Raw genomic sequence first — 12,449 nt, forward strand, 5'->3', positions numbered from 1 at the left:
AACATTAGGACAATTTGGTTGTTGACCCTTAACATGTTAACATACAAATCCTTGTATAAGTCACTAGCCCTGAGACATTTAAACTTATTGGTTTCACTTGATTTTAGTAATCCCATGTTGAATGGTATAATATACGAAAAATATAATTTATGCTTACCTGATAAATTAATTTCTCCTGTAGTGTAGTCAGTCCACGGGTCATCCATTACTTATGGGATTATAACTCCTCCCTAACAGGAAGTGTAAGAGGATCACCCAAGCAGAGCTGCTATATAGCTCCTCCCCTCTACGTCATATCCAGTCATTCGACCGTAACCATACGAGAAAGGAGAAACTATAGGGTGCAGTGGTGACTGGAGTTTAATTAAAATTTAGACCTGCCGTAAAAACAGGGCGGGCCGTGGACTGACTACACTACAGGAGAAATGAATTTATCAGGTAAGCATAAATTATATTTTCTCCTGTTAAGTGTAGTCAGTCCACGGGTCATCCATTACTTATGGGATACTAATACCAAAGCTAAAAGTACACGGATGACGGGAGGGACAAGGCAGGATCTTTACACGGAAGGAACCACTGCCTGTAGAACCTTTCTCCCAAAAACAGCCTCCGAAGAAGCAAAAGTGTCAAATTTGTAAAATTTTGAAAAAGTGTGAAGTGAAGACCAAGTTGCAGCCTTGCAAATCTGTTCAACAGAGGCCTCATTCTTAAAGGCCCAAGTGGAAGCCACAGCTCTAGTAGAATGAGCTGTAATCCTTTCAGGAGGCTGCTGTCCAGCAGTCTCATAGGCTAAACGTATTATGCTACGAAGCCAAAAAGAGAGAGAGGTAGCCGAAGCTTTCTGACCTCTCCTCTGTCCAGAATAAACGACAAACAAGGAAGAAGTTTGACGAAAATCTTTAGTTGCCTGCAAATAAAATTTCAGGGCACGGACGATGTCCAGATTGTGCAAAAGTCGTTCCTTCTTTGAAGAAGGATTAGGGCACAATGATGGAACAACAATCTCTTGATTGATATTCTTGTTAGTGACTACCTTAGGTAAGAACCCAGGTTTAGTACGCAGAACTACCTTGTCTGAATGAAAAATCAGATAAGGAGAATCACAATGTAAGGCCGATAACTCAGAGACTCTTCGAGCCGAGGAAATAGCCATTAAAAACAGAACTTTCCAAGATAACAGCTTGATATCGATGGAATGAAGGGGTTCAAACGGAACACCTTGCAGAACGTTAAGAACTAAGTTTAAGCTCCACGGCGGAGCAACAGTCTTAAACACAGGCTTAATCCTAGCCAAAGCCTGACTAAAAGCCTGAACGTCTGGAACTTCTGCCAGACGTTTGTGTAAAAGGATAGACAGAGCTGAAATCTGTCCCTTTAACGAACTAGCAGATAAACCCTTTTCTAAACCCTCTTGTAGAAAAGACAATATCCTAGGAATCCTAACCTTACTCCATGAGTAACTCTTGGATTCGCACCAATATAAATATTTACGCCATATTTTATGGTAAATTTTCCTGGTAACAGGTTTCCTAGCCTGTATTAAGGTATCAATCACTGACTCCGAGAATCCACGCTTTGATAGAATCAAGCGTTCAATCTCCATGCAGTCAGCCTCAGAGAAATTAGATTTGGATGTTTGAAAGGACCCTGAATCAGAAGGTCCTGTCTCAGAGGCAGAGACCATGGTGGACAGGACGACATGTCCACTAGATCTGCATACCAGGTCCTGCGTGGCCACGCAGGCGCTATTAGAATCAACGATGCTCTCTCCTGTTTGATCCTGGCAATCAATCGAGGAAGCATTGGGAAAGGTGGAAACACATAAGCCATGTTGAAGACCCAAGGGGCTGTCAGAGCATCTATCAGCACCTCTCCCGGGTCCCTGGACCTGGATCCGTAACAAGGAAGCTTGTCGTTCTGGCGAGACGCCATGAGATCCAGATCTGGTTTGCCCCAATGATGAAGCAGTTGGGCAAACACCTCCGGATGAAGTTCCCACTCCCCCGGATGAAAAGTCTGGCGACTTAGAAAATCCGCCTCCCAGTTCTCCACGCCTGGGATGTGGATCGCTGACAAGTGGCAAGAGTGATACTCTGCCCAGCAAATTATCTTTGAGACTTCCATCATCGCTAGGGAACTCCTTGTTCCTCCTTGATGGTTGATGTAAGCCACAGTCGTGATGTTGTCCGACTGAAACCTGATGAACCTCAGAGTTGCTAACTGAGGCCAAGCCAGAAGAGCATTGAAAATTGCTCTTAATTCCAGAATGTTTATTGGAAGGAGTCTCTCCTCCTGAGTCCATGATCCCTGAGCCTTCAGGGAATTCCAGACTGCGCCCCAACCTAGAAGGCTGGCGTCTGTTGTTACGATCGTCCAATCTGGCCTGCGGAAGGGCATCCCCTTGGACAGATGTGGCCGAGAAAGCCACCATAGAAGAGAATCTCTGGTCTCTCGATCCAGATTTAGCAGAGGGGACAAATCTGAGTAATCCCCATTCCACTGACTTAGCATGCACAATTGCAGCGGTCTGAGATGCAGGCGCGCAAATGGTACTATGTCCATTGCCGCTACCATTAAGCCGATTACCTCCATGCACTGAGCTACTGACGGGTGTTGAATGGAATTAAGGCCACGGCAAGCATTTAGAAGTTTTGTTAACCTGTCCTCCGTCAGGTAAATTTTCATTTCTACAGAATCTATAAGAGTCCCTAGAAAGGGAACTCTTGTGAGTGGCACTAGAGAACTCTTTTGTACGTTCACCTTCCACCCATGCGACCTTAGAAATGCCAGAACTAACTCTGTATGAGACTTGGCAGTTTGGAAACTTGACGCTTGTATCAGAATGTCGTCTAGGTACGGAGCTACCGCTATGCCTCGCGGTCTTAGTACCGCCAGAAGGGAGCCCAGAACCTTTGTAAAGATTCTTGGAGCCGTAGCTAACCCGAAGGGAAGAGCTACAAACTGGTAATGCCTGTTTAGGAAGGCAAATCTTAGATACCGGTAATGATCCTTGTGAATCGGTATGTGAAGGTAGGCATCCTTTAAATCCACTGTGGTCATGTACTGACCCTCTTGGATCATGGGTAAGATGGTTCGAATAGTTTCCATTTTGAACGATGGAACTCTTAGGAATTTGTTTAGGATCTTTACGTCCAAGATTGGTCTGAAGGTTCCCTCTTTTTTGGGAACCACAAACATATTTGAATAGAATCCTTGCCCGTGTTCCGACCGCGGAACTGGGTGGATCACTCCCATTAGTAAGAGGTCTTGTACACATCGTAGAAACGCCTCTTTCTTTATCTGGTTTGCTGATAACCTTGAAAGATGAAATCTCCCTTGTGGAGGAGAAGCTTTGAAATCCAGAAGATATCCCTGAGATATGATTTCCAACGCCCAGGGATCCTGGACATCTCTTGCCCAAGCCTGGGCAAAGAGAGAAAGTCTGCCCCCCACTATATCCGTTTCCGGATCGGGGGCCCTCACTTCATGCTGTCTTAGGGGCAGCAGCAGGTTTTCTGGCCTGCTTTCCCTTGTTCCAGGACTGGTTAGGTTTCCAGCCCTGTCTGAAGCGAGCAACAGTTCCTTCCTGTCTTGGAGCGGAGGAAGTTGATGCTGCTCCTGCCTTGAAATTACGAAAGGCACGAAAAGTAGACTGTTTAGCCTTTGGTTTGGCCCTGTCTTGAGGCAGGGCATGGCCCTTACCTCCAGTAATGTCAGCGATAATTTCTTTCAAGCCGGGCCCGAATAATGTCTGCCCTTTGAAAGGAATATTAAGCAATTTAGATTTAGAAGTCACATCAGCTGACCAGGATTTAAGCCACAGCGCTCTGCGCGCTTGAATGGCGAATCCGGAGTTCTTAGCCGTAAGTTTGGTTAAGTGTACTACGGCATCAGAAATAAATGAATTAGCTAGCTTAAGGGCTTTAAGCTTGTTTATAATCTCATCCAATGGAGCTGTAATAAGGGTCTCTTCCAGAGACTCAAACCAGAATGCCGCCGCAGCAGTGACAGGCGCGATGCATGCAAGGGGTTGTAATATACAACCTTGCTGAACAAACATTTTCTTAAGGTAACCCTCTAACTTTTTATCCATTGGATCTGAAAAAGCACAGCTATCCTCCACCGGGATAGTGGTGCGCTTAGCCAAAGTAGAAACTGCTCCCTCCACCTTAGGGACCGTCTGCCATAGGTCCCGTGTGGCAGCGTCTATTGGAAACATTTTTCTAAATATAGGAGGGGGTGAAAAGGGCACACCGGGTCTATCCCACTCCTTGTTAACAATTTCTGTAAGCCTTTTAGGTATAGGAAAAACGTCAGTACACGTCGGTACCGCAAAATATTTATCCAGCCTACATACTTTCTCTGGAATTGCAACCGTGTTACAATCATTCAGAGCCGCTAATACCTCCCCTAGTAATACACGGAGGTTCTCAATCTTAAATTTAAAATTTGAAATCTCTGAATCCAGTTTACTTGGATCAGATCCGTCACCCACAGAATGAAGCTCTCCGTCCTCATGTTCTGCAAATTGTGACGCAGTATCAGACATGGCTCTACTATTATCAGCGCACTCTGTTCTTACCCCAGAGTGATAGCGTTTACCTCTTAATTCTGGCAATTTAGATAGTACTTCAGTCATAACATTAGCCATGTCTTGCAAAGTGATTTGTATGGGCCGCCCTGATGTACTGAGCGGGAGGCGAAGGTACTGACACGTGAGGAGAGTTAGTCGGCATAACTTCCCCCTCGTTGTCTGGTGATATTTTCTTAACATATAAAGTTTGACTTTTATTCAAAGTAGCATCTATACATTGAGTGCACAAATTTCTATTGGGCTCCACATTGGCCTTTAAACATAGTGAACAAACAGATTCATCTGTGTCAGACATGTTTAAACAGACTAGCAATAAAACTAGCAAGCTTGGAAAAAACTTTTAAATAAATTTACAAGCTATATAAAAAACGCTACTGCGCCTTTAAGAAACATAAAAATGTGACACATTTGAATTAACAATGAACCAAAAATGTTAAAACAACCAAATTTTAACAGAAAATGTATAAAGTTAGCAGAGGATTGCACCCACCAGCAAAAGGATGATTAACCCCTTAATACCCAAAACGGATAACAGTTGAAATAATAAACGTTTTTATCACAGTCAAACACACTGTCACAGGTCTGCTGTGACTGATTACCTCCCTCAAAACTAGTTTTGGAGACCCCTGGGCTCTGTAGAGACGTCCTGGATCATGGAGGAAGAAATAGGAAGACTGTAACTAAATTTTTACTGCGCAATAAAGCGCTAAAATAGGCCCCTCCCACTCCTATTACAATAGTGGGGAAGCTCAGTAAACTGTTTTTATGCAGAAAAAACGACAGCCATGTGGTAAAAATCATGCCCATAAAGTTTTATCACCAAGTACCTCAGAAAAAACGATTAACATGCCAGTAACAAGAATAAAGAGAACAAACAGAGTCTCTATAGAAGTGCGCAAATGATCACAGCATGTGGCAGATGGCGGATTCGGCAACCAGCAATCCAGGCAGCTCTCTTAGAAATAGTAGGTGAACATCGGGAACCTGTGGATGACAGATGGAAGAGGCGCCTCATGGGACAAGTATCGTTTTGAACAACAGAGGGAAACACAAATAGCGGACCCCCCACACAGAGTATTACTCACAAGAGCGGCGGTACAAACGTGTACCCAGACAAGCAGGACGGAACCAAAAGTCGCCCGTCAGACAGGCGTAAGCTCGGTACGCTAAGGCAGACGTCACTCAGCAGGCAGCGTCAGAGTCGACCCAGCAGGGGAACCAATGAAGTGGAAGGAAATTCGGCACAGCAGACCTCCAAAGGGGAATCAGGAACGTAACCAAATTGCACCAGCGGCAATAATAATAGAAATCAGGCAGGTGTAATATACTCAAGGAAATATTTATTGAGTATAAACAGATAAAAACATGCGTCCAGCAACGCGTTTCTCAACAAATAGTCGTTTCATCAGGCTGATACTAATACATGGATGTACCTGCTCTATTTATAACACACCTGTGTCAATCACAGAGCTCCAGCTGCTGACACACCTCCATGTGAGGATGGCTAGGTATAGGATGTTAATCAAAAATAGGAGGTGTCTAAGCAGCCGGAGCTGAGGATGGACTGCGAACAACAATAGACATGCACAAATATTTGGAACATTCTGGATTTGCATTATTTGTTCATATTTGATCTATCCTTACAGAAGATATACACATTCATATCATACATATAATAAATATTTCTATAACAGCATAAAACATGTAAAATTGTAAAAAATTAGATCGCTCACAAATTAAGATCATAGTTTAATATGGAAATAACAATATATCATAATATCCCAGTATCATTAAAAGACTCAAACCAGATAAATAATATAATAATAATAGTCCAATTTAATTTGGTAAAAAGAGACTGTATAATAATTGCTAAAAAAGAGTGAGAGAGTTATTTGTAAAAAGAGGACGATCCTAGGATATAAAAGGGATAAGACTAGATGGACCAGCATAAAGGACAATTTGTAGGTCCAATGGATAGAAGGAGTCCTAAAGAGAACCTACTACTAATAAAACTAAAAGCACCAGAAAATACTAGATCAGATAATATTAATAGTCGCTGACTATACTAGGTGCTCAGATGTAAAAATAAAATATGGGTGAAATGACTGGATACAGCTCTAGTAAGTGGCCCTAATTAGTGTAAGGCTGCTAAGTCAATATGGGTTAAATGACTGGATACAGCTCTAGTGGGTGGCCCTAATTAGTGGAAGGCTGCTAGGTCAATACACAAATTTAACCCATCCGGATGCATACATTTCAAAACATGGATCCAATACGTTTCTCTTTGTCTTAGTCTAAAATACCTATTATAGATATAGGATTTAGGTATATGTTCTAAAGGGGTCACAGAGAAGCAATTAGTATCGCCATTGTGCATGATGTTGCAGTGTCTAGAGACACTATGGTACTTGTAATTCTTCCTCATATTACGTTTATGTTCAGACCACCTTATGCTGAACCGCCTACAGGTTCTGCCCACATATTGGATCCCACACAAACAGGTGAGTAGATATACAACATAGGTTGATGCACAGGAGATATGTCCAATGATCGAATATGATCTATTAGTGATAGTAGATCGAAAGGTTTTTTGTTTGGTGTCAATCGAATGACACATCTTGCATCTGCTCGCTCTACATCTGAAAGCACCAAAATTTGGTGCAATAGACTTCGGTGTTATGAGAGCTGGTTGTCTCTTATGTTTAACTATCTTACTAGGAGCAAGCAGGGTCTTTAGAGTGGGAGCTCTCCTGTAGACAACTTTTGGTTTGGTATCTATCGACTTACCCAAAATGGGATCCTTAGTCAGAATGTCCCAATGTTTAGCCAGCACATTTCTAATCAGTGCATGATTAGAGTTATATTGCGTGATAAAAAGAGGATTTTCATTATAGTTATTAGTTACTTGTCCCAAATGTTTATTTGAGTTGATAAAATAACCGTTCCTATCGTCTAGTCTAGCCCTTCTGTAACCTTTGTCTATAATAATAAGTGGATAGTTCTTTTCCAAAAAACGTTCCCTCAAGACCTGACTTTGGGAATCATAGTCAGATAACGTGCTGCAATTGCGGCGAATACGTTTGAACTGACCATATGGTACGTTTTGTTTCCAAGCATGAAAATGACAACTTTTGAAATCCAAATAGCTATTACAGTCAACCGTCTTGAAATAGGTTGTACTAGTCACCTTGCCTTCATTAAAGCTTAAGTTCAGGTCCAAATATACAATTGATTTATTATTTATTGAACTAGTGAAGGTCAAACCCCTATCATTGGAATTCAAATAATCCACAAAAGAAGTGGCTGAGTCCTCATTGCCCCTCCATATAAATATCAGATCGTCAATGTATCTGCCATAGAATACCAGGCTCGTCCCATAGTGTGAGTCATATATATAACGATTTTCAAAATGACCCATAAACAAATTCGCGTAACTAGGGGCGAACCTGGTACCCATGGCAGTACCTTTGGTTTGAAGAAAAAATTCGTCCTGGAACACAAAATAATTGTGCTCCAGGATGAAAGAGATGACCTGTAATAAAAACTCTTTCTGGTTAATAGAAAGATAAAAATCTTGGTCCAGAAATTCAGACACTGCCTCCATACCCAAATTGTGTGCGATATTTGAGTACAGAGCCTGAACATCACAGGTGATCCACACCAAGTCAGGTGTGATATTCAGTCCCTCTAATTTCTTGAGGAGGTCTGTGGAGTCTTGAATATAGGATTCGAGGCCCCGGACATATTTCTGTAGAAAATGATCAACGTATGAGGATACGTTGTCAGTTAAACTGCCTATCCCCGCTATGATTGGTCGACCTGGTGGGCATTGGGAGTTTTTGTGTATCTTAGGCAAATGGTAATAAAATGCCAAATTGGGCTCATCAGTTACCAAAAAATCCCTCTCTTTTTTATGGAGTATACCTTCTTTGAAGGCAGAATCAACAATATCCTTAAGAGATGATTTAAACCTCATAGTGGGATCAGAGTTCAATTTCATATAGTAGTTAGCATCAAATAGAATTTTCCGGGCCTCTGTTAAATAATCAGCTAGGTCTTGAAGCACAACCCCTCCGCCTTTGTCGGCTTGTCTTATGACAATAGATTTGTTGTTTTTAAGACTTTCCAAAGCTTTTTTCTCATTAGGAAAAAGATTATTTTGTCCATGTATCTTTTTGGTTATTTTGTCAAAATCATCACTAACAAGTTGTCTGAAAATTTCGATATGGGCATTGTTTTTCAATTGGGGCACAAAATTCGATTTATTTTTAAAGTTGGTATGTATATACCCCTCACACAATTGGTCAATAAAAGGTGTCAGGTTCAATAACCGGAACCATTTCTTGATTGAGTCTGGCTCCCATGGAGTCTGTCAGAATAGGCAACAGTGTACTGTTTTTGAGTGTCTTTTCAGCAAAGTATTTTTGCAATGACAGTTTTTGGGTGAACCAGTTCAAATCCACAAAAAGTGAAAAAACATTGTGCTTGTTGGTAGGACTAAAGGAAAGACCTTTGCCCAATACCCGAATTTCGTCATTAGACAAGACATGTGACGATAGATTAAAGATCCCCTTGCTTAGGGTCTGTAATCTTGCCTTTTTGCGGGCTGTGCTCCGTCCTCTGCACCCTTGTTTCCGTGAGGTCTTTTCCCTTTCGGGGGTGCAGTGAGAGAGATCACCGGCTCTAGGTAACTGGCAATCGTCTTCTGTTTCCATGACGATTGTCTGTGACCTGTCCCTAAAAAATGATTAGGAGAATCAGTATCAGAAATGATAGCTTGGCTATCGTTTGGAAAGTGAGGGCTCAAAGTCGCACCGGGGCCAAACATGTGGTTAGGATATGCATTTGCACCAACATTATTTGGCATTCTAGATGGTGTAATCTCATGGCTGCTCGTAATAGCCCTCCTAGTATGTGAGGGACCCTGATCACTAAGAGAATTAACTCTCATATGTCCATGGCCATAATTGAATGATGTGTGCTGGTTAGCTGGATCACCTTGGGTCTGATGGTAATTTCCTACAGCACGATTAGATGGTATTGCTATATCATTTCTGGAATTATGGTACCCATTGGAATGCTGTACAAAGTTGACATTCCTATTTTCTTTAGGGTTTCTATGATCAGGTCTATATCCATAATTAGAGCTGTTATAATTAGATTGGTGTCCTCTATTATATTCACCCTGATGTCTATAACCACTATGATCTGAACCATAAGGCGGATAATCTCTGTCTTTATGCCAGTGGTTATTACCATTATAAGAATAATGGTTTCGTCTGTTGGCGTTCGTCCACTGTTCATTAGTATTATTAGTGGACTGGTAATTATTCCAAGTGGTATTGTTCGATTTGTTTTTATTTTTATTTTTGTTTTTATTTTTCGGGTAATATACCGTAGTCCACTCATTATCAAGGCCATTAGGTGGTTCTCTTGAGAGTGGTTGCTGGATAACCCTATCCTGTGAGGTGGCAATCACTTCTGAAACTAAATTGCTCTTTGGATGAGGGCTAGATGTTTCGTGAATTCTCTTATTCTTATGATAGGTATGTATCTGACCTTTTTGGTAATCCTCTTCATCCCTAATAAGTTTACGATTTTTAACCAACATCAGATCTTTTTGATAAGCATCTGTTTTCTGTAGAACCATAGTATTCAGTTCATCATAAAGATGCAATGTTTTAAATTTTTCTAAGCTTTTTTGAATGGAATCTATTTCTTTAGAGGATTGTTCGACTAAAATGTTCCTGTGGGCAATCAAGATTTTCAAAAGTGTGATGGAACATAAAGTTAATGCTTTCTCCCATTGGGAATTGACAGTGGGGTCATCTTTAAATGAGCAACTTTTAAAAATCCTAAGTCCACGAGGTATTTGTTCTTTATCAATATATTTTTGCAACATTTCTGCATCCAACCAGTGTCTGCACTCAACATTGATTGCATCTTCTAATCTCGCAAAAAGTGCATGAATGGACAGATTCTCAACAGAACTGTCAGATGTAACTGTGCTAGTCGTGGATTCTGTGTGTGACACGAGCAACAATCTCTTGTTGTTCCTTTCACTCACAGATAACATTATGTTCAGTAATAGAAAATAAATGAATACAACTCAAATGCACAGGTCACGTAATTAGCAGTGACCAGTGTATTAGATTGTAAAACTGAATAGTCTTAGACCAATGCAAACCAGTGATAAAAAATAGTGAACCAATGTAATGTAGCAGTATTACAACTACAAATAATAATGTGGCAGTGTTAGAACTAGGAATAAGTGATATATGTGCTAACAATAATATAACTAACAATGGTATGAAACAGAAAATCTTGGAATCTATGATTATAGTGCAGACATATAACAAATCCTAAATAACAAAAGTGCTATAGATGTCTAAATATACAGTATGTGTCTGTGACAATATGGCCAAAAATGATTCCAATGTGACTAGTGTATTAATCGGATAAACCCTATAATAGTACGCTAGTATAATGATATACCTCCGAGCATGGTGAAAAATAAAAATAGGATATAAACTTATTAACAGATAACAATCCTACAGAGAAAATTAATATAACATATACAGGTAGCAATTCTCAAAAAAAGGAGGTAATTTAGGACAACAAACAACCCTATAATATAAATGGGTCAAAAATCAAAATATGATGTGAACACAAATATGCAAAAAGAAAAAACAATTGACCAATGTGGATCGTGTTTAGCAGGAAGTGGTAATTACTAGAACAGCAACAAACAAGACAGTATATAAAAGTATATCGGTTTAGCAACAAACCCTAAAAAAGAAACAAGTGATTGGCAGTGGTATTGAATCGCAATTCATTAGGAGCAGCAATTGCTAAAAGGAACTAAATCAAATGCAGCATAAACTTCGGTGGGCCTTGGCCCAGATAATGACAAGAATAAAGAGAACAAACAGAGTCTCTATAGAAGTGCGCAAATGATCACAGCATGTGGCAGATGGCGGATTCGGCAACCAGCAATCCAGGCAGCTCTCTTAGAAATAGTAGGTGAACATCGGGAACCTGTGGATGACAGATGGAAGATGCGCCTCATGGGACAAGTATCGTTTTGAACAACAGAGGGAAACACAAATAGCGGACCCCCCACACAGAGTATTACTCACAAGAGCGGCGGTACAAACGTGTACCCAGACAAGCAGGATGGAACCAAAAGTCGCCCGTCAGACAGGCGTAAGCTCGGTACGCTAAGGCAGACGTCACTCAGCAGGCAGCGTCAGAGTCGACCCAGCAGGGGAACCAATGAAGTGGAAGGATATTCGGCACAGCAGACCTCCAAAGGGGAATCAGGAACGTAACCAAATTGCACCAGCGGCAATAATAATAGAAATCAGGCAGGTGTAATATACTCAAGGAAATATTTATTGAGTATAAACAGATAAAAACATGCGTCCAGCAACGCGTTTCTCAACAAATAGTCGTTTCATCTGGCTGATACTAATACATGGATGTACCTGCTCTATAAGTTGTCTACAGGAGAGCTCCCACTCTAAAGACCCTGCTTGCTCCTAGTAAGATAGTTAAACATAAGAGACAACCAGCTCTCATAACACCGAAGTCTATTGCACCAAATTTTGGTGCTTTCAGATGTAGAGCGAGCAGATGCAAGATGTGTCATTCGATTGACACCAAACAAAAAACCTTTCGATCTACTATCACTAATAGATCATATTCGATCATTGGACATATCTCCTGTGCATCAACCTATGTTGTATATCTACTCACCTGTTTGTGTGGGATCCAATATGTGGGCAGAACCTGTAGGCGGTTCAGCATAAGGTGGTCTGAACATAAACGTAATATGAGGAAGAATTACAAGTAC

General features: G+C 41.0%; 1 protein-coding gene across 2 annotated transcripts in view; it reads right to left on the reverse strand.

The window, feature by feature from the left end:
- Positions 1-12,449, reverse strand: part of LOC128638435 (telomere zinc finger-associated protein) — a 93,175-nt gene that overhangs the window by 42,930 nt on the left and 37,796 nt on the right. The window lies entirely within an intron of this gene.

The sequence above is a fragment of the Bombina bombina genome, chromosome 8 (genome assembly GCF_027579735.1).
Source record: "Bombina bombina isolate aBomBom1 chromosome 8, aBomBom1.pri, whole genome shotgun sequence".
NCBI lineage: Eukaryota > Metazoa > Chordata > Amphibia > Anura > Bombinatoridae > Bombina > Bombina bombina.